At 45.6% G+C, this 22,261-nt stretch overlaps 1 protein-coding gene across 1 annotated transcript in view; it reads left to right on the top strand.

The window, feature by feature from the left end:
• The window catches only part of LOC144755180 (coagulation factor XIII B chain-like), a 291,682-nt gene that overhangs the window by 141,500 nt on the left and 127,921 nt on the right, over positions 1 to 22,261 (top strand). The window lies entirely within an intron of this gene.

Consider the following 22,261-nt stretch of genomic DNA (forward strand, 5'->3'; position numbering starts at 1 on the left):
TACTGGCCAGTTTTTCATTATCCCAATTTCAGATCTGCCTATATACATCTTTAGGCTCTCAATGCCAAGAGAGCGGGGCAATAGGTGAGTCTCCCTCAATCATATGTCGGTGCAAGTGAAGTGCCGTCTGCATTTTGATCAGCCCGCATTGGTTGTTTTTCCTCCTCACGGTTTGGTATACCGCCATTTCCGTAGAACAGTAGTTTTAGAAATATGAGTGGGTAGGAGTTATGTTTGTTTACCCTTGTGTTGTGCGGCTAAGGCGACCACCCACCCAAATGTTTCCTGGAGAGTTTATTATTCGTGATATTAGTCGGATTTTCTGTCCTGTAATTACAGCTAATGGGGACACTTATGAGCTTGCACCAAATCTCCTCGGGATAAATAATGTTTTAGAGATGGGGAGGTGTAACTGATTCAGATCGGTTGTGGTTCCCTATGAGACTGCTCCCTGTGAATTAGCCGTGGGCCCTCTGATGATTTCATGTGTCTTGGCTGGAGAAAAGCTTGCCAGTTTTTCATTGGTTGTGATGCCGTGTAGAGTGCCTGAGCCTCAGTGCATGAGTATAATCCACACATCCCCTTTTTATGGTAATGGGCTTCGGACTCTACATCAGTTGACTGCCTGCTCTGGCACCTAGGACCCCCACCTCCACTTTCATGCCAGCGTCTGTGACATCACTCACCACCAAGAGCTTCACAATCTGAACCTGTGGCATATTCGTTTGGCAGACCACACAGTATTTGTTTTAGGCTAATTTCCCCCAGAATTCCTCCAGGAGTTTGGAGGAGGACATTCAGCAATGAATGTACCGTATTTAGAATTTCCACCAGAAGGATTTTCACATACCACCGAATTCTAAATGAGGCCTATTTCCAACCTGGCAGATGGGCAGGCCACATTAAGCCCTTTAAAAGAAGCGAGTCAATGTTTCTGATCATTAGAGTCAGTTGCAGGCTTTGCTTTCGAAATATTTGAAGACAAGCCATAACTTTTTGTACTACAAAACTTTAAAAATAACTCGCACTCCAGTTGAGCAAAGTTGTGCAAACGGGCATTGATAGTAATGGAGATGAAACTTGCAAAGATTGTATAGTATATGGCTCTAGTCTTCCTTATGATCCCAGGAACCACACACAAAGAAAATAGAAAGTCTCTACTGCGTTGACTTAAAATGTCCTGCAACAAAGAGCACTGTCATGAATTATCAAAAACTGGTGTCAGCACATATAGGGGTTTGACCAAGAGAGCTTTGGTAATGCGCGTGTTCATCGACAGACCACTACTAGGACTTTTTTTAGAAATCTTTTCCTGGTGCAATAGCAACATTGGAGTTTCCGACCAACTTATTAAAAAAAAATTAGTTTCACTATCAACAGAAATTAGTGCATAGTGCGATTATGAAGGGCCATGGGCTACTTACATATGCATGTTAAGAAGTGTATGGAGACCTGTAGTCCCTGATCAATCGCCCAATTTTCCAATCTTTAAGGTAGTGAAAATTGCCACAGATGCCGTTGTATTAACTTTCAATGTGTTAAAGCTAGTGACAACTGCATAGCCGAGCCTTGCCATGGCGCGCACCAATAGAAACCACATTATGCAAATCCAAAGCAGACTTTTAGGAATGTACTGGAATATGTCTATCACCGAGACATAGGCTCCTGTAATGAGTGACCAGGGATACCAGCAACTCTGCAGATTGGTGGAAATTCGGCCAGCACAATTTGAAACCTGAGGGTCCTCTGAAAAATGAGGAATTACAAAGGAAATTGGTATTCCGGGTTCACATCCCTCAATACCTCCTCATTTTGGGCTAGACTTTCAGCTGGAGATTCCAGATACTTTTAATCTCTGGGTGAATGCTAAGAGATCCACATTGTTGTCTTGGGTCTCACAGTTTCCTGGTGACTTCTGTTAATGGTTCCATTAAGGTAAAATGGACTGGGCATGATCTGATTCCTTGACTGCCAGTTTCTAATTGCTTCCAGCATTATCAAATAATGAAGGAAGATGATTACATTTGAAGAGATTCATATGGTTTTGATGAGCCTACACGTTGTCATTACAGCTCTTGTCTCCTCCATCTATGTTAGACCTGGCACCTTGGTGTGAGTCTCCCTTCCACTTTTTGCTGATGTGCCTCAGATTTTTTACTGGTGTTCGATGCTCAGGGCACTGCGCCACGGCCAATCCGTGCCGCAGTGCAAGTGCTCCCAATGTAAAGTGTATGTGTAATTGATTTCCACGATTGGCTTATTTGGTTTACTATCAGTCCCCAGTAAAGTGCACATGGAGTGCCGGGGCTTGTAGATACAAATGCTGCTAGTGGGCCTGCAGCGCTGGTTGCGCCACCCACAGAAGCGGCATCATAAGATGTGTCTCGGGTCCGCCATTGCAGACCCCGCGTACAGTCTCGTACTGTCACACTGACTGCGCAAGTGCCCACACTTGCCAGTCCCTGAACCTTCCCTAACCTTCATATCAGTCACCCCTATGGTAGGCCTACAGGCAGGGTGCACTGTAAGCGTAAGGTAGGACAAGCCTAGAGTGTGGCATGTCCTAGTAGTGAATTACCGCCCTTTTAGTTCTTCACTATTGAAGGGCTACTTGTTCTCTTAGGCCAGATGAGCTGTCGGCACTATTACACGCTATGGTCCCGGCAGGCTCAGGGAACACGGTAGCACGTCGAGTTTAGTATGCCTCAACTCAGAATAATAAAATACTTCCTTTAGTAAGGTTTATTTTAATATCCTGTGTTTGCAAATGCTACTTTTAGAAAGTTAGCCTTTGCTGGCCTCACTGTTTCAGCCCGCCTCTGCCAGGATGTGTATCTGCTGTCTGGGTTTGGGTGAGTGACAGGGCTGGGAGATTCCCGGGGACAGTCGGGGGCTCCAGGTGGAGAATGGGGTGCTTACTCCAGGATGGGTGGGCGGAGTAGTCCTTGACTCTGAATAGGGTTGTGCTCCACCACCACAATGCTGGCTCCACCTCCTGCAGAGCGTCTGATGTCTCTGCCCTGCGCCCTGAAAGAAGACGGCAGCGTCCTGTCAACAGAGTACTCCAAAACCGGGTTGAACTAGGCTCAGGCCCCCTGGCCTGCAAAGACAAAAGAAACACAGTATAAAGATAGGAGCTCCGCTCCTTACAAATCAGATCCAGTTTTGACCACGACGAACCTCTGCCTGACTAGAAGGACCAAGAGAAGCTGAAGGACGGAAACCAGTCTGCATCCTGTTAGACTGGCCTGCAGTGGTGCCTTGCTGAGAATGGAGAGGAAAGGACCAGAGAGGACTTTGTAGACTTGTGCCTGAAACAATCTCCAAGGGCTTGATCGAGAGCTTGCCCCCTGGACGGAACCCCAGGACCATTGGGTTCTATTCTGCTTGTGCCCGTCTGCTGTTGGGCCTTAGTTCTTATTCCCTCGCCAGAGTTGTGACTCGGGTGCCTTCGCCCCCTCCCAGGTCGTGACAGCTCGGAGCTTGGTCGCCCCGCCGTAGAGAGCCCGCTCATCCCTGAGTCGCTCACTGCTCCAGTGCCGGGCCGCCCGCTCTCCTGTCACCTCGCCGCTAACGGAGCGCGTTGTGTGCCTCTCATCTTCTCCAGTCGGAATCTGCACGGAGCGCATCTGATAGCCTCGGACGGTCCGTACGTTGTAACGTACCCGACTGTCTCGCTTTGCCCTCCTGCATACCTGGGCTCGTGCCGCACCTCAAGAAAGGCCTTCCCATACAGTGGTACCAGAAGCCTGGTGCTGCACCCGCCTGCCACAGAACGCAACGCCCCTAACAGATCCACGAGTACGTCCCGGCGTGCTAAGAAGTAGTACGTCCCGCAGGCCTGAACGGCGCCTCGCCCCGTGAGCTGCATCGACCCGGATCGCCGCAAGCCTCCACAGTCCTGCTCCCCCGCCTCGCTCCTCGAGGGGGACCGAGCCGGAGAGATCCTCTGGAGAACCGTTGGCCTCGTCCTGGGTCTGCCCTCACCAGTAGCCGTGCCTGAAACGCCTCGGACTTCCACAAGCAAGGTACACTTCAACTCCGTCTCGAGTTCACATCGGATCCAGGGTCCGCAACATTCTTATTTCCCTGTCATTGTACCTTGCTGAACAACGAACATTTAAAGACTAAGCTTGCCTATTGTAATCTGGTGGCCTCAAATCGCTAAACGTTATTTTGTTCTTGTGATAATCCTGCTTGAACATATCTTTTATATAAAGTATACGTATTTTTGATACAACCATACGACTGGTGTCCATTTGTTGTGGGTCAGTGGGTTTACTGTGTGTGATTATAAATGCTTAACTTACTATCGCCCTGAGGATTAGCCTTGTCTGCTCGCGCCACACTACCTAGAGGGTGAGCAGGGGTTATTCGAAGGAGTAGTTCCCTTGCCCTGACTGGAAGTGAGGGTCCCTGCTTATCACAAGTGCATACCTGTGCCAACCAGAGACCTCTGGTTCCAACATTGGAGGCAGCGGTGAGGATTTCGGATTTGCATTTATGATTCATGTACAGTGAATTACTGATCACCACGTAGTGAGAGCAGACCAATAATGAAACCACAGATTTACGTTCTTGCCGAGAGATCTCCAATCTCCAAACCATGCCTGGTTCACTCCCCGAAAGAGCACCCTCCGTTATCTCTGGAATCGACGATGTTGACTGGGAAGGGCTTGACAAGTGCAAACTTGAGCAGGCAAGAGCCCTATGCGTAAAGTACAGAGTCGCCCACTCAGGGTGCAAAACCAAAGCCCAGCACATCAAGGCACTGAGAGCCTGGAAAGAGTCGAGAGAGCCAGAAAATCAGGTGGTAGTGGATCCACGAGACAGCCTTTCGAGGTGCAGGGAGGACCGTCGTCAGAAGAGCTGGCGGACAGGGCCGCAACCCGAGCGCATGAAGTAGAGATGGCCAGATTGAAAGGACAGATGGCAATGGAAGAGAAAAGGCTCCAGCTGGAGCATGAGATACGCCTGAAAGAATTGAAGCTGAAAGCAAAGAGCTTGGACGCAGCTCCTGGTGGCAGCACAAAACCAGCCCAGGTAGAGTCGAGGGTCTACATACCGAAAGATGTGGTGAAGGAGTATTGTAAGGGGGATGACATAGGGCAGTGGTTCCGGGCCTACGAGGTAGCCATGTCCTCCCACCGGGTCCCTGAGAGAGATTGGGGAGCGGGGTTGTCGGGACGGTACCTGACCGAGGGGCGGGATACCCTGCTAGATCTTCCTTCTGAAGAGTCAAATTCCTACCCGCACATGAAAGATGCCCTGATGTATCGCTTTGGATTAACTCCTGAAATGTACCGACAGCGGTTTAGGAAGTGTGTGAAGATTCAAGGGGGTACATATGTGGAGTATGTGACCTTTTTCTGCAAAGCGCTGGATGGTCGGGTGAAGGGCAGTAAGGTAAATGATTTTCAAGGGCTGCTTGATTTAATGGCATGGGAGCACTTGTCTAATAATTGTTTCCCTGAGTTACGCCAGCACCTGATCGATAGCAAGCTGTCCAACCCGAGGAAGCTTGCTGAGGAAGCGGACCGCTGGCTCAGCACCAGGGTCCACAAGGGTCCAGTGGGAGACTCAGCCAAAGGTGGGCAGGGTCCCCAGCAGGAGAGTGGGGGGGACAGGGGAAAACAGAAAGGGTTCCACAAAGGCCCCCAAAGTAATCCCCAAGGGAACCAAGGGAAAGGTTCTCAGCCTCCTCCACCCCCGAAATCAACCGGGGCCCGACAGGTAAACCTGTTCAAAGAGTGCCCATCACCTGTTTTAGGTGTGGCGACCTGGGTCACGTTGCCTCTGACCCTAAGTGTCGCTTGTTTGCAAAACCCGCACCCACTGGTGCTCCATCCCGGCAACTAGCTAATGTTAACTTTGGGGAGGAAGTAGCCATCCAAATGGGTGGGGATCACGTTCAGATGACCCTAGTCTCGCTAGGAGACAGTGAGATGGTCCCCGAGAACTACCTACCCAGTAACACTAAGAAATATGGGCAGGTAGTGACCATCAACGGTAAGAAGGCGGAGGCTCTTCGAGATACAGGAGCCAGTGTGGCTGCAGTGAGGCAGCACCTGGTGTCTCAAGAGCAGGTAGTACCGCACGCCTACTGTAGGGTTGTCAATGCTGACAATTCTGAGAGCCAGTGTCCGATGGCTCAGGTTCCCTTCAAGTGGGGGGGGTCTCAGGTACTCTGCAAGTCGCTGTGAGGACCTCCATGCCTGTAGATTGTCTGCTAAGGAACAATTTGGAGAACTCCCCTTGGGGAAAGGTAGAGAAAACGACTCATCTGCGGATGGTGGGTCTACCCGACTGGGCGTGCGTGACCACGCAGTCCATGGCAGCCAGTAGGGGTGTTGAAGAAGTCCTGGAGCCTGAGGGAGAGGCCCAGGAACCGGCCTCAGAGAGAAGGCACAGGGGGCGCGGACAGCCAGCTCCCGAAGTTTCCACGGCCCAGGAGGAAGCAGACCTCGAGGGGGATGCCCTGGAGCCTACCGGGGAACAGATCGCTGAACTGGGAGACCTGCCTGAGCTGACCCATTGGCAGCAAGAAGGAGGTCCCTCCAGGGAGGAATTCTGCGAGGAGCAGAAAAAGTGCCCTTCTCTCGTGGGTATGCGGCAGCAGGCTGCAGACCAGGCCAATGGTGTTCAGTCCGGAAAACACTTGGTCTACTGGGAGTACGATCTCCTGTATTCAGAGCCTAAGGCTGCTGAACCTGGGTCAGCCCGTGTGCTGGTGGTACCCCAGAAGTTCAGAGCCTTCCTACTGGGTTTGGCTCACGATGTGCCGTTAGCAGGACATCTGGGGATGGACAAGACCTATGACAGGCTTGTCACCCACTTCTACTGGCCCCAGATGCACAGGAGCTCAGACGCTCACTGTAGGACCTGCCAAACTTGCCAGGCAAGTGGTAAGTGCGGAGGGAAGAACAAGGCTCCCCTCCAACCATTCCCCGTCGTCAGTACCCCATTCCAGCGAGTGGGAATTGACATTGTGGGGCCTCTGGACCCCAAGACAGCCATGGGCAACAGGTTCATCCTGGTCTTGGTGGACCATGCCACCCGGTACCCTGAAGCCATCCCTCTGAGGACAGTGACGGCTCCCGTGGCGGGACGAGCACTGATGGGAATTTTCTCACGAGTAGGATTCCCTCTAGAGGTGGTGTCTGACAGGGGCACCAATTTCATATCGAAATATATGAAGTCCCTTTGGCAAGAGTGTGGTGTAACATACAAGTTCACCACCCCTTACCACCCCCAAGGAAACGGGTTGGTTGAGAGATTCAACCGAACCTGGAAAGGCATGATTATGGGCCTAGAAGGACCAATGAGGCGTAAGTGGGACGTCCTCTTGCCATGCCTACTGTTTGCGTACCGAGAGGTGCCACAAAAGTCGCTCGGGTTCAGTCCCTTCGAGCTTCTGTACGGTCACCTGGTCCGAGGACCTCTGAGTCTGGTTAGGGAAGGCTGGGAGCAATCTCCCAGGAAACCTCCCCAGAATGTATACAGTTACATGCTGGCCTTCCGAAACCAGACCAGGCGATTCAGGCAACCTGCTGAGGCAAACCTGGAAGCCAGCCAGGAAGAGATGAAGCAGTGGTACGACCAGAATGCCACTCTGGTGGAGCTTCAACCTGAACAAAAGGTGTGGGTCTTGGCCCCAGTGGAGCCCTGTGCACTTCAGGATAAGTGGACGGGTCCATTTGAGGTTGTGGAGCGCAAGAGTCCTGTCACCTACCTGGTGAACTTGCAAACTCCCAGGAACCCTTTGAGGGTCCTACATGTTAACCGCCTTAAGGCCCACTTGGAGAGGTCCGAAGTGGGCATGCTGTTGGCAACCGATGATGGAATGGAGGAGGAGACCGAGCCTCTTCCGGACCTCTTGGTGGCCTCCGAGCGAGACGGGTCAGTGGATGGAGTTAACCTCTCACCCTCCCTCACCCCTGAGCAGCAGAGTGCTTGCCGCCAGCTGCTGGGGAAATTCTCTGACCTGTTCTCCCTGGTTCCGGGTGTCACAGATTGGTGCGTCCATGATGTGGACACGGGAGACAGTTTGCCGGTGAAGCACAAGGCTTACCGCGTGACTGACAGGGTACGAGCCTGCATCAAAGAGGAAGTCTCAAAGATGTTTACTCTTGGGGTGATTGAGTCCTCCAGCAGTCCTTGGGCCAGCCCAGTGGTCTTGGTCCCGAAGGCTGCGACGCCGGGAGCCACACCCAAACTCCGGTTCTGTGTGGACTATCGAGGACTCAATTCGGTCACGAAGACTGACGCGCACCCCATCCCCAGAGCTGATGAGCTCATCGATCGGTTGGGGGGCTGGCCGGTACCTCAGTACGTTTGACTTAACGTCTGGGTACTGGCAGACCGCCTTAACTGATGGGGCCAAAGAGAGGTCAGCGTTTTCAACCCCAGATGGGCACTACCAATTCCGGGTCATGCCCTTCGGGATGAAAACGCCCCTGCCACCTTCCAGAGGTTGGTCAACCACGTGTTGGTTGGACTGGACGCGTTCAGTGCTGCCTACCTGGACGACATCGCAGTGTTCAGCAGAACGTGGGAGGAACACCTGCGACACCTGTGGGAAGTGTTGGTGGCTCTGCGCAAGGCAGGCCTCATGATCAAGGCAAGCAAGTGCCAGATCGGGCAGGGTTCGGTGGTGTATTTGGAACACCAAGTTGGGAGCGGCCAGGTGGCGCCCCTTCAACCCAAAATTCAGACCATCCTGGCTTGGGAAGCCCCCAAGACCCAAACGGAGGTGAGGGCCTTCCTCGGACTCACCAGGTTCTACAGGAGGTTCGTCAAGGGATACGGCACCATCGTTGCCCCCTTGACATTGCTGACTTCAAAGAAGCAGCCCCGGAAAGTGATCTGGACTGACGCCTGTCAGGTAGCATTCGACACCCTGAAGACGGCCATGTGCATGGCGCCCGTGCTCCTGGCTCCTGATTTCTCCAAAGAGTTCTAAGTGCAGACAGACGCTTCAGAGCATGGGATAGGGGCTGTTCTTTCACATACACTCTGCAACGCAGCTCCGTGGCTCTTACTGGAGGTACCTGGTGGGCTAGTTGGCCCCCAGGGACCCTCAGGATTGACAAGGAATTAATTCCCCAACTTAAACCACACCACAGGGTGTATTTTCACACATGTGAACTCAGGCCCACCCCCTCTCTTCACCACTGTGCAAACGCGCCCTGTGGCGCGGTTTAAGTTGAAGGATTAACTCCCCATGAATACCGAGGGTCCCCGATGTGCAACTAGCCCACCTCCAGTAAGCGCCACAGAGCTGCGTTGCAGAGAGGTGTAAAAAGGGGCGTGGCCTCAGAACACCTCTCTGCAACGCAGCTCCCTGGCACATACTGGAGGTACCTGGTGGGCTAGTTGGGCCCCAGGGACCCTCAAGATTGAAGAGGAATTAATTACTCAACTTAAAACGCACCACGGGGCAGTTGTGTTTATGTAGTGTAGGGGGTCATGCCGGGGGTAGTGTTTTAGGGTTTAGGGTAGCGCAGTGGTGTTTGGGTAGTGTAGTGGGTCGTGCTGGGGGTACTGTTTTAGGGTTTAGGGTAGCGCAGTGGTGTATGGGTAGTGTAGGGGGTTGTGCCGGGGGTAGTGTTTTATGGTTTAGGGTAGCACAGTGGTGAATGGGTAGTGTAGGTGGGCATGCTGGGGGTAGACTTAGGGTTTAGGGTAGTGCAGTGGTGTTTGTGTAGTGTATGGGGTTGTGCTGGCGGTAGTGTTTTAGGGTTCAGGGTAGTGCAGTGGTGTTTGGGTAGTGTAGGGGGTCGTGCTGGGGGTAATGTTTTAGGGTTTTATGAAGTGCAGTGGTGTTTGTGTAATGTAGGGGTCGTGCTGGGGGTTGTGTTTTAGGGTTTAGGGTAGTGCAATGGTGTTTGTGTAGTGTAGGGGGTCGTGCTGAGGGGTAGATTTAGTGTCTAGAGTAGTGCAGTGGTTTTTATGTAGTGTGGGGGGTCGTGCTAGGGGTAGATTTAGAGTTTAGGGTGGTGCAGTGGTGTTTGTGTAGTGTAGGGGGTCGTGCTGAGGTAGTCTTTTAGGGTAGTACAGTGGTGTTTGGGTAGTGCAAGGGGTCGTGCTGGGGTAGATTTAAGGTTTAGGGTAGTGCAATGGTGTTTGGGTAGTGTAGGGGGTCATGCTGGGGTAGTGTTTTTGGGTTTATGGTAGTGCAGTGGTGTTTGGGTAGTGTAGGAGTTCGTGCTGGGGGTTGATTTAGGGTTTAGGATAGTGCAGTGGTGTTTGGGTAGTGTAGGGGGTCGTGCTGGGGGTAGATTTACGGTTTAGGGTAGTGCAGTGGTGTATGTGTAGTGTCTGCGGGTTTGTGCTGGGGGTAGTGTTTTAGGGTTTAGGGTAGTGCAGTGGTGTTTATGTAATGTAGGCGGGTCGTGCTGGGGTAGATTTAGAGTTTAGGGTAGGGCAGTGGTGTTTGTGTAGTGGTGGGGGTCGAGCGGGGTAGTGTTTTAGGGTTTAGGGTAGTGCAGTTGTGAATGGGTAGTGTAGGGCGTCATGCTGTGGGTAGAATTAGGGTTTAGGGTAGTGCAGTGGTGTTTGTGTAGTGTAGGGGGTCGTGCTGGGGGTAGTGTTTTAGGGTTTAGGGTAGTGTAGTGGTGTTTGTGTAGTGTATGGGGTAGTGTTTTAGGGTTTATGGTAGTGCAGTGGTGTTTGGGCAGTGTAGAGGTTTGTGCTGGGGGAGTGTTTTAGGGTTTCGGGTACTGCAGTGGTAATTGTGTAGTGTAGGGGATTGTGTTTTAGAGGTTAGGGTAGTGCAGTGGTGTTTGTGTAGTGTAGGGGGTCGTGCTGGGGGTAATGATTTAGGGTTAAGGGTAGTGCAGTGGTGCTTGTGTAATGTAGGAGGTAGTGTTTTAGGGTTTAGTGTAGCACAGTGGTGTTTGGGTAGTGCAGGAGGTCGTGCTGGGGGTAGATTTAGGGTTTAGGGTAGTGCAGTGGTTTTTGTGTAGTGTAGGGGCTCGTGCTGGGGTAGTGCTTTAGGGTTTAGGGTAGTGCAATGGTGTTTGAGTAGTGTAGGGGGTAGTGCTCACCAGGGAGTTAACTGGAAGTCTACTGCTGGTATTGAAAGTGATTGATCAGTCTGCATGTCAGAATTTTCTAATTAAATAGAAGAAGATTTGAGGTCTCTCTTAAAACATGCCCTAATTTATCTTTCTACAACACTAACCGTAATTTATATGACAATGAACCCCCTCATTTTGTTTCTTTTTAAATTAAATGTTTTAAATGTTACCAGTTTATTCCAATCAAGATGGCTTCAGGTGTGCCATAATCTTGTCATAAGTATGACTGTTAGCACTCTAGTTGTTCTTTAGAACACTCTCTGTAGCTGCAGTAGAACACAAAGGGATCAACTGCCAGGCTGCTCCTGTTGAAATATAATAGGGAAGATATTTGAGATCTCACTTAAAACATGTCCTCATTTTTCTTTCTAGGACAAAATGAACCCCCTCATTTTATTCCTTTTTAAATTAAATGTTTTAAGTGTTACCAGTTTATTCCAATCAAGATGGCTTCAGGTGTGCCATACTTTTGTCATTAGTAAAGCAGTTAGCACTCTAGTTGTTCTTTAGAACACTCTGAGAAGCAGCAGTAGAACACACAGCAATCAACTGACAGGCTGCTCCTGTTGAAATATAACAGGAAGATATTTGAGATCTCACTTAAAACATGTCCTAATTTTTCTTTCTACAGCAATAACCATAATTTCTATGACAAAATAAACCCCCTTATTTTGTTCCTTTTTAAATTAAATGTTTTAAGTGTTACCAGTTTATTCCAATCAAGATGGCTTCAGGTGTGCCGTAATTTTGCGAATAGTAAGGCTGTTAGCGCTCTAGTTGTTCTTTAGAACACTCTGGGAAGCTGCAGTAGAACACAAAGGAATCAACTGACAGTATCTGCCCTTGTTGGATGTAAATGTTTTACTGAGAATGTCAGACTTCATGCTCACATGACTGAGAAAGATAATGTGAATTTACAGAAAATATGCTCTCATTTTAGCTTCTGGAGCACCTTCCAAACCTCTATGGGACAAGCATGAGAAAATAGTTTTCTCTCAAACATGATTCATGATATCCCAGCAGAAGGCTTTTTCACATGGTAAAATCACCTTAAAACACACCACAATTCCTAAAATGAGTATCGTACCATCAACAAATGATTTATAATGTAACTAAAGTCGTAAAACCTTTTATTAACTGCAATGCTTTTTAATGAGGTGATATCATGTATATTGGTCCCAAGATGGCTGCCAACACTTCTTTGATGAAGTGCTGACAGCCGATCAGATCTCACGATGAGATGTGTCATTAGGCTCCGCCCAGATATATATATTTCTTGTTCCATTAATATTTTAAAAACTACTGAACAGATTCACACCATTTAAGCAAAAGGCACAAGTCTGATCTGAGGACTACTTATTTACCAAATTTGGTCTAAATCCGTTCAGCAGTTCGGGCTCTAGCTGCGGCTAAAGTTCCCTATGGAAAATTGCATGGGGAAAACATGTTTTGGAACCCCCCTTTTTTCTCGGCCCCTGCTTCACGAATCACCCCGAGACTTTAAGGATAGAAGCAGAGCGGAGCGGACCTGGCCATTAGTTTTGAAATTTTCGCTAAGATTCGTCAACCAGTGCTCCGAATAGAATGTTGCGGATTTCCTATGGAAAATAGGTCCTGACTATATCTACCTACTGGCGAGCGCCAGTAGGTAATATATAATATATATATATATATATATATATATATATATATATATATATATATATATATATATATATATATATATATATATATATATATATATATATATATATATATATATATATTATATATATATATATATATATATATATATATATTACCTACTGGCGGTCGCCAGTAGGTATATATAGTTAGGATTTTTTCTCTATGGGATTTTTGAAAATTCTATGTCTAATAACTTTGGCGTTTGTGGACGGAATTGGCTGAAATTTTCAGGAAAATGGAACATTTTGTTTCTGAGCAGCCACTGAAAATTTGGGGGGGGTCGTCAAGGGGGGGCCGAGAAAAAAGGGGGGTCCCAAAACGCGTTTTTCCCATGTTAATTTCCATAGGGCGGTTGGCCTCACTTTTAGCCCGAACGGCTGAATGGATTTGCACGAAACTTGGCAAAATTGTAGGGACTGGTAGCCCGATGTGCCTTTGCTAGGTCTCAATATATGTGCTCCAGTGGATTTTGAGAAATTAAAGTTCCCAAAAATATATATATCTGTAAGCGCGCTCCGGGCAGCGCCCCGGTTCGCGTACCTGACGCGTAACGGAACTTCGCGAAGCGAAGCTGATTGGCTCTCCGGTGTCTGTCAACATTCTAAAGAGTCCGGAGCGGCCGCCATCTTGTCTCTCGGTAGGATCGAGAGACAAGAGGAGGCCAAAAGAAAGGGGGAAATGACCATAAGGGGGCATAGTAGATCCTCCCTGACGCCCTAGGTTTGATGTGGAGGCTTTAAAAGGGCCCCGCGGGGCAAAAAAAAAAAAAAATATGTTTTTTTTTTGCGTGGGGAGCGCCCGGTACGCGCACCGGGAAGCGGTCCGGGGAGCGTACTATAAGGAAAAAAGAATCATAGACTATGATATTTTGAAATATTGTATGTTTATTGATTGTTCTTTTTGTTGTTTTTAAAAAAAAAATATTTAAGTAGCAGTATTAATGATTATTAAATATAAATGTATTTTTGGAATTGTGCACAGTATACTATAAGTCTGACTTTACATTATAATCAATTTGGTACTAGTTTATGAATTACATATAAAAATGATTAAAGACTCAAACAATTTTTTAATATTACATATAATTTTATTTTTCGGATTGTTTTTCAAAATTTAATAGAACGTCTAACATTTGACTGTCCGATATGTCCTCTTGTTGAGTGAACATAACTTCCCACATTTGACCGTCATCATAATGAAGTAAATGATCCACAGATTCTACACATTGTAGAAGTTCATGGTCTCGTGATTCATCCATGAATTCCAAGTCAATGGGTTCAATTATTTCCTCATTGTTCATGTCTAGGACAATTTCAAAGGAAACGTTCTGTTCTCCTTGCATTTTTGTGCTGAAATTTGAAAAAAAAATATATATCAGTAGAGATAGGGCACTGTTGGGTTTAAGTTCAGACAGGTACTTTTGAGGCATGAAGTAGTACTATTAAAAAGTGCCTGTGAAAAAGCCTATGTAAATTCATAATTATACCACAGAAACCTAAATCAATCCATAATTATAATAAACAAGCCTTTCTCAATGTCTAACTCTTACAGAGGGATAGTATATAACTATCTGAAAATGTTTTCAAATTTATAAAATAATATCTTACCTTTTAAAAACAAGTTTAAGTTGTGAGTGAAAATGATCTTGCAATGTAGTTCAGGAAGTAGTAGTCAAAATGGCTGTGTTTTTCTCTCTTTTTTTATATATATTCAGGTATATAACCAATCAAATGTCAGGTAAAAAAAGTAGAAAATGAAAGTAACATTTTAATTGGTTGTCAATTCCAACACTTCAGATGTGTTTTGTGAAGAATTTACCTCAGGGTATTTAGAGAGGTCCACAGGCTAAATGGCTAAATGGTATTCCAACCAAATTTGTGAAAATGGTAGGGATTGGTATGTAGTATGAGTTAATCTATATTTGGTGACATTGTCTCCAGGGTTTTTTCTGTAAATTACTTTCCCACCTTTTTTAATGGAGCGCTTCCCGGTGCGCGCCCCGGTACGCGAACCGGCAGCGTTACGGGAGTCCACCATTTTGTGTTTCGGTAGAATTGAGATACAAGATGGAGGGCAAATAATGTTCAGAATGGTTAGAAGGGGGCACGGTAGAAGTATCTTGACCCCCTAGGTTTTCTGAGGGTGGCTGAGGAGGCCCATATGTGCGAAAAAACCCAATTTTTTAAAAAAAAATCGCACGGTTAGCGTCCGGTGCGCGTACCGGGTAGCGCTCCGGGGAGCGTACTTTTTTGAAAATTAGTGAAAAAAATTAGAGTAAAATAATAATTGTGAGTGATCAGATGTAGGGTAGCTCTGAAAAGAGCTTTTGGGTCCTGTGGCTGATGTAGGTACCTACAAGTAGGTAGCAATGCACAGTCTTAAATTGAGGATGAAAATTCTGTTCCCCTCATTTGAGAAGTGAACTCCATCTCCTCTGTAGATATCTTGCATGTAGTAACGCAAGTTATTGTTGTAGATGGAGCCCATTCCATGGTCTCTCATGTAAGCTGAAACAGACTTATTTACATGCTTCCTCGATTTCTTAATTTGTGGACAAAATTGGTTCGACCACCTCCATTTCTGTCTTTGGCATATATTTGAATATACCAAGGCAGTTTGAGGAAAAAGTGCCATCAATTGCTCAAAGGTGTCCTTTAAAAGCATTTCCAGACCTACCCCAGTCAAAGTGCCCAAGTCATTACCTCCACAGTGCACAATTAACAGGTCAGGTTTTGGCAAATGCAAAAAGGTTTTCACCAATGGTATCAATTGGTGACATTTTAATCCTCTGTGGGCAATCCACTTGATTTCCACATTTTGTAAATTGAGGTTAGGTAAATTTCTGTTATCAGCAAACCTTTGAGCCCAGTGGATATAACTATGTCCAACAATCCAGACAGAAAAAATGGTGAGAGGAGGTTCTGCTGCAGTCAGATGAAGTGTGGCAATGAAAAGGCAGTTGAAAAAATAAGAGTTTAAAATGAAAAAAACTGTGGAGTTTCTGTGTTAATGAAGCAGTAGCAGTGATTGGTGGATTTTGATTGCTGAAAACAGAAAGTTAGGGTGCATGGATGAGTTCTTTGAAAGATGTAATTTGAATAGTAAAAAAAGAATCATTTTATGAAAGATTGCACTGGATATGCAGGTGTACTGAGAGTTCAGAGTTCAATTGAAACATTGTTGTGTGAACTTGCAAACATCAGAGGTCTTTCAGGAGGTGGTTGCTATGCAAAAAAGGCAGAAAGGGCAGAGGGGGGAAGGGTGTTGATTTGAAAAAAGTGAGGGAAGAGTTTTGATTGGGTGACATGAGAGATATGTGTGATGAATTACAGCTTTTCTGTGCTTTTTATGGCTGCAGACTCTGGAGTGCATACCTTTTGCTCTGCTAAAGACAAGTTGGTGTGTTTCTGAGACTGTTTTGAAACTCATAAAGTATTTGCTAAGGTGAGAAAAGATTCATTTAATTTAGATAGAGAATAGTATGGTTTAGGGAGAAAATTATGAAGAAAGTTGTGTATTTAAAATGTTGCTTTGTGTCAAGTGTTTTACAAATAGATTTTGTTTCTTTGTGTTACATAGCCATGTTAAAAGTGACGCACAAATAGTGCAAGGGTCTTACAAAAATGCTTTCATGTGTCTTAGGGTATTTTAACTCACTTCCCCATGAATGTATGAATATAATTGCTTTACAAGATGTGTTTAAAAACGTTTTTTGAAATCAATTAGGTTTCTTGATATGTACTGCTAGAGTTTCATAGGTTGCTTGGGGCATATTTTCAAGGCTTCTGAGTTCCTTTGATGTAATTTTTCCCATTTTAATTTAAGACCTTTCCCCGTGGTGCAAGGTCCTTGTAAATACGCCCCCATCTGTGCTTGGCAAATTTAGATCTTGATTATTTGACTTACATAGCCATGTTAAAAGTGATCCAAAAATGGAGCAAGGGCTTAAAAAAAACGCTTTCATGTGTCTTAGGGCATTTTAAGTCACTTCCCGATGAATGTAGGTATATAATTGATTTAGATGATGTGTTTTAAAACGTTTTTTGACATCAATTAGGTTTCTGGATATGTAGTGCTAGAGTTTCATAGGTTGCTTGGGGCATATTTATAAGGCATTTGAGTCTCTCTGATGTTATTTTTCCAATTTTAATTTAAGACCTTTCCCCGTGGTGCAAGTTCCTTGTAAATATGCCCCCATCTGTGCTTGGCAAATTTAGATTTTAATTCTTTGACTAACATAGCCATGTTAAAAGCGACCCAAAAATGGTGCAAGGGCCTTAAAAAACGCTTTCATGTGTCTTAGGCCATTTTAAGTCATTTCCCCTTGAATGTAGGTATATAATTGATTTAGATGATGTGTTTAAAAACGATTTTTGAAATCAATTAGGTTTCTTGATATGTAGTGCTAGAGTTTCATAGGTTGCTTGGGGTATATTTAAAAGGCATTTGAGTCCCTTTGATGTTATTTTTCCCCGTGGTGGAAGGTCCTTGTAAATACACCCCCATGTGTGCTTGGCAAATTTAGATTTTGATTATTTGACTTACATAGCAATGTTCCATACAGTTCTCACCTTCTGCGTAGTCTTTGATATGCTAGACTCCATCTGCACTATGAGATACCTAAGCAAAGGAAACACAGGTGATGTGATTGTGAAATGAGGAAAAGAAACTCCACATTTTTCAATTACATCACCTGTGTTTCCTAAGTTTACGAATGACATTGTGCAGATGAGGTTTAGGCCTGTCCACGGACACAGAAGAGGTCTGGCCTTTGTTCAAGAGTGAAGTGGACATTACTTACTTCATTGGTAGGCCTTCACATGTATTATCTCCTCTGTACTCTTCAACAAGCGTAAATTTCATCTGCAACCCTGAATAGGCCTCACCTTAAACAAACCTCTGGATAGGCCACACCTTATCGTCATCCTGAATCAATCATTTAAAATGTTAGGGACAGATTTATGATAGGTGTATGCCTCTTTTGCGTCACTGTGCGTCACTTTTGTGACGCAGCGGCGGTGCAAAAGATTTGCTATGTGGCGACATATTTACAACTTGATGCATCTAGGCAGATGTGTCATGCTGTAAAGTCCCGTGCCACATGAAACTGATGCAGAAGTGATGCAAAAGATGCACCATGTTGCAAGACAGGCCTCACTTCATCTCCAACAAGATAAGAAGCTGAATCTTCTGTAAATGTCAAAATTGTTGTATACACTGCTGAACTTCTGTGTACTCTTTGATATGCTAGACTCCATCTGCACTATGAGATACCTAAGCAAAGGAAACACAGGTGATGTGATTGTGAAATGAGGAAAAGAAACTCCACATTTTTCAATTACATCACCTGTGTTTCCTAAGTTTACGAATGACATTGTGCAGATGAGGTTTAGGCCTGTCCACGGACACAGAAGAGGTCTGGCCTTTGTTCAAGAGTGAAGTGGACATGACTTACTTCATTGGTAGGCCTTCACATGTATTATCTCCTCTGTACTCTTCAACAAGCATAAATTTCATCTGCAACCCTGAGTAGGGCTCACCTTAAACAAACCTCTGGATAGGCCACACCTTATCGTCATCCTGAATTAATCATTTAAAATGTTAGGGACAGATTTATGATAGGTGTATGCCTCTTTTGCGTCACTGTGCGTCACTTTTGTGACGCAGCGGCGGTGCAAAAGATTTGCTATGTGGCGACATATTTACAACTTGATGCATCTAGGCAGATGTGTCATGCTGTAAAGTCCCATGCCACATGAAACCGATGCAGCAGTGATGCAAAAGATGCACCATGTTGCAAGACAGGCCTCACTTCATCTCCAACAAGATAAGAAGCTGAATCTTCTGTAAATGTCAAAATTGTTGTATACACTGCTGAACTTCTGTGTACTCTTTGATATGCTAGACTCCATCTGCACTATGAGATACCTAAGGAAAGGAAACACAGGTGATGTGATTGTGAAATGAGGAAAAGAAACTCCACATTTTTCAATTACATCACCTGTGTTTCCTAAGTTTACGAATGACATTGTGCAGATGAGGTTTAGGCCTGTCCACGGACACAGAAGAGGTCTGGCCTTTGTTCAAGAGTGAAGTGGACATGACTTACTTCATTGGTAGGCCTTCACATGTATTATCTCCTCTGTACTCTTCAACAAGCGAAAATTTCATCTGCAACCCTGAGTAGGACTCACCTTAAACAAACCTCTGGATAGGCCACACCTTATCGTCATCCTGAATCAATCATTTAAAATGTTAGGGACAGATTTATGATAGGTGTATGCCTCTTTTGCGTCACTGTGCGTCACTTTTGTGACGCAGCGGCGGTGCAAAAGATTTGCTATGTGGCGACATATTTACAACTTGATGCATCTAGGCAGATGTGTCATGCTGTAAAGTCCCGTGCCACATGAAACCGATGCAGCAGTGATGCAAAAGATGCACCATGTTGCAAGACAGGCCTCACTTCATCTCCAACAAGATAAGAAGCTGAATCTTCTGTAAATGTCAAAATTGTTGTATACACTGCTGAACTTCTGTGTACTGTTTGATATGCTAGACTCCATCTGCACTATGAGATACTTAAGCAAAGGAAACACAGGTGATGTGATTGTGAAATGAGGAAAAGAAACTCCACATTTTTCAATTACATCACCTGTGTTTCCTAAGTTTACGAATGACATTGTGCAGATGAGGTTTAGGCCTGTCCACGGACACAGAAGAGGTCTGGCCTTTGTTCAAGAGTGAAGTGGACATGACTTACTTCATTGGTAGGCCTTCACATGTATTATCTCCTCTGTACTCTTCAACAAGCGTAAATTTCATCTGCAACCCTGAGTAGGCCTCACCTTAAACAAACCTCTGGATAGGCCACACCTTATCGTCATCCTGAATCAATCATTTAAAATGTTAGGGACAGATTTATGATAGGTGTATGCCTCTTTTGCGTCACTGTGCGTCACTTTTGTGACGCAGCGGTGGTGCAAAAGATTTGCTATGTGGCGACATATTTACAACTTGATGCATATAGGCAGATGTGTCATGCTGTAAAGTCCCGTGCCACATGAAACCGATGCAGCAGTGATGCAAAAGATGCACCATGTTGCAAGACAGGCCTCACTTCATCTCCAACAAGATAAGAAGCTGAATCTTCTGTAAATGTCAAAATTGTTGTATACACTGCTGAACTTCTGTGTGCTCTTTGATATGCTAGACTCCATCTGCACTATGAGATACCTAAGCAAAGGAAACACAGGTGATGTGATTGTGAAATGAGGAAAAGAAACTCCACATTTTTCAATTACATCACCTGTGTTTCCTAAGTTTACGAATGACATTGTGCAGATGAGGGTTAGGCCTGTCCACGGACACAGAAGAGGTCTGGCCTTTGTTCAAGAGTGAAGTGGACATGACTTACTTCATTGGTAGGCCTTCACATGTATTATCTCCTCTGTACTCTTCAACAAGCGTAAATTTCATCTGCAACCCTGAGTAGGCCTCACCTTAAACAAACCTCTGGATAGGCCACACCTTATCGTCATCCTGAATCAATCATTTAAAATGTTAGGGACAGATTTATGATAGGTGTATGCCTCTTTTGCGTCACTGTGCGTCACTTTTGTGACGCAGCGGCGGTGCAAAAGATTTGCTATGTGGCGACATATTTACAACTTGATGCATCTAGGCAGATGTGTCATGCTGTAAAGTCCCGTGCCACATGAAACCGATGCAGCAGTGATGCAAAAGATGCACCATGTTGCAAGACAGGCCTCACTTCATCTCCAACAAGATAAGAAGCTGAATCTTCTGTAAATGTCAAAATTGTTGTATACACTGCTGAACTTCTGTGTACTCTTTGATATGCTAGACTCCATCTGCACTATGAGATACCTAAGCAAAGGAAACACAGGTGATGTGATTGTGAAATGAGGAAACGAAACTCCACATTTTTCAATTACATCACCTGTGTTTCCTAAGTTTACGAATGACATTGTGCAGATGAGGTTTAGGCCTGTCCACGGACACAGAAGAGGTCTGGCCTTTGTTCAAGAGTGAAGTGGACATGACTTACTTCATTGGTAGGCCTTCACATGTATTATCTCCTCTGTACTCTTCAACAAGCGTAAATTTCATCTGCAACCCCGAGTAGGGCTCACCTTAAACAAACCTCTGGATAGGCCACACCTTATCGTCATCCTGAATTAATCATTTAAAATGTTAGGGACAGATTTATGATAGGTGTATGCCTCTTTTGCGTCACTGTGCGTCACTTTTGTGACGCAGCTGCGGTGCAAAAGATTTGCTATGTGGTTACATATTTACAACTTGATGCATCTAGGCAGATGTGTCATGCTGTAAAGTCCCGTGCCACATGAAACCGATGCAGCAGTGATGCAAAAGATGCACCATGTTGCAAGACAGGCCTCACTTCATCTCCAACAAGATAAGAAGCTGAATCTTCTGTAAATGTCAAAATTGTTGTATACACTGCTGAACTTCTGTGTACTCTTTCATATGCTAGACTCCATCTGCACTATGAGATACCTAAGCAAAGGAAACACAGGTGATGTGATTGTGAAATGAGGAAAAGAAACTCCACATTTTTCAATTACATCAACTGTGTTTTTTAACTTTACGAATGACATTGTGCAGATGAGCTTTAGGCCTGTCCACGGACACAGAAGAGGTCTGGCCTTTGTTCAAGAGTGAAGTGGACATGACTCACTTCATTGGTAGGCCTGGACATGTATTATCTCCTCTGTATTCTTCAACAAGCCTAAATTTCATCTGCAACCCTGAGTAGGCCTCACCTCAAACAAACCTCTGGATAGGCCACACCTTATCGTCATCCTGAATCAATCATTTAAAATGTTAGGGACAGATTTATGATAGGTGTATGCCTCTTTTGCGTCACTGTGCGTCACTTTTGTGACGCAGCGGCGGTGCAAAAGATTTGCTATGTGGCGACATATTTACAACTTGATGCATCTAGGCAGATGTGTCATGCTGTAAAGTCCCGTGCCACATGAAACCGATGCAGCAGTGATGCAAAAGATGCACCATGTTGCAAGACAGGCCTCACTTCATCTCCAACAAGATAAGAAGCTGAATCTTCTGTAAATGTCAAAATTGTTGTATACACTGCTGAACTTCTGTGTGCTCTTTGATATGCTAGACTCCATCTGCACTATGAGATACCTAAGCAAAGGAAACACAGGTGATGTGATTGTGAAATGAGGAAAAGAAACTCCACATTTTTCAATTACATCACCTGTGTTTCCTAAGTTTACGAATGACATTGTGCAGATGAGGGTTAGGCCTGTCCACGGACACAGAAGAGGTCTGGCCTTTGTTCAAGAGTGAAGTGGACATGACTTACTTCATTGGTAGGCCTTCACATGTATTATCTCCTCTGTACTCTTCAACAAGCGTAAATTTCATCTGCAACCCTGAGTAGGCCTCACCTTAAACAAACCTCTGGATAGGCCACACCT

Source organism: Lissotriton helveticus, chromosome 1_1, assembly GCF_964261635.1.
Source record: "Lissotriton helveticus chromosome 1_1, aLisHel1.1, whole genome shotgun sequence".
Lineage (NCBI taxonomy): Eukaryota > Metazoa > Chordata > Amphibia > Caudata > Salamandridae > Lissotriton > Lissotriton helveticus.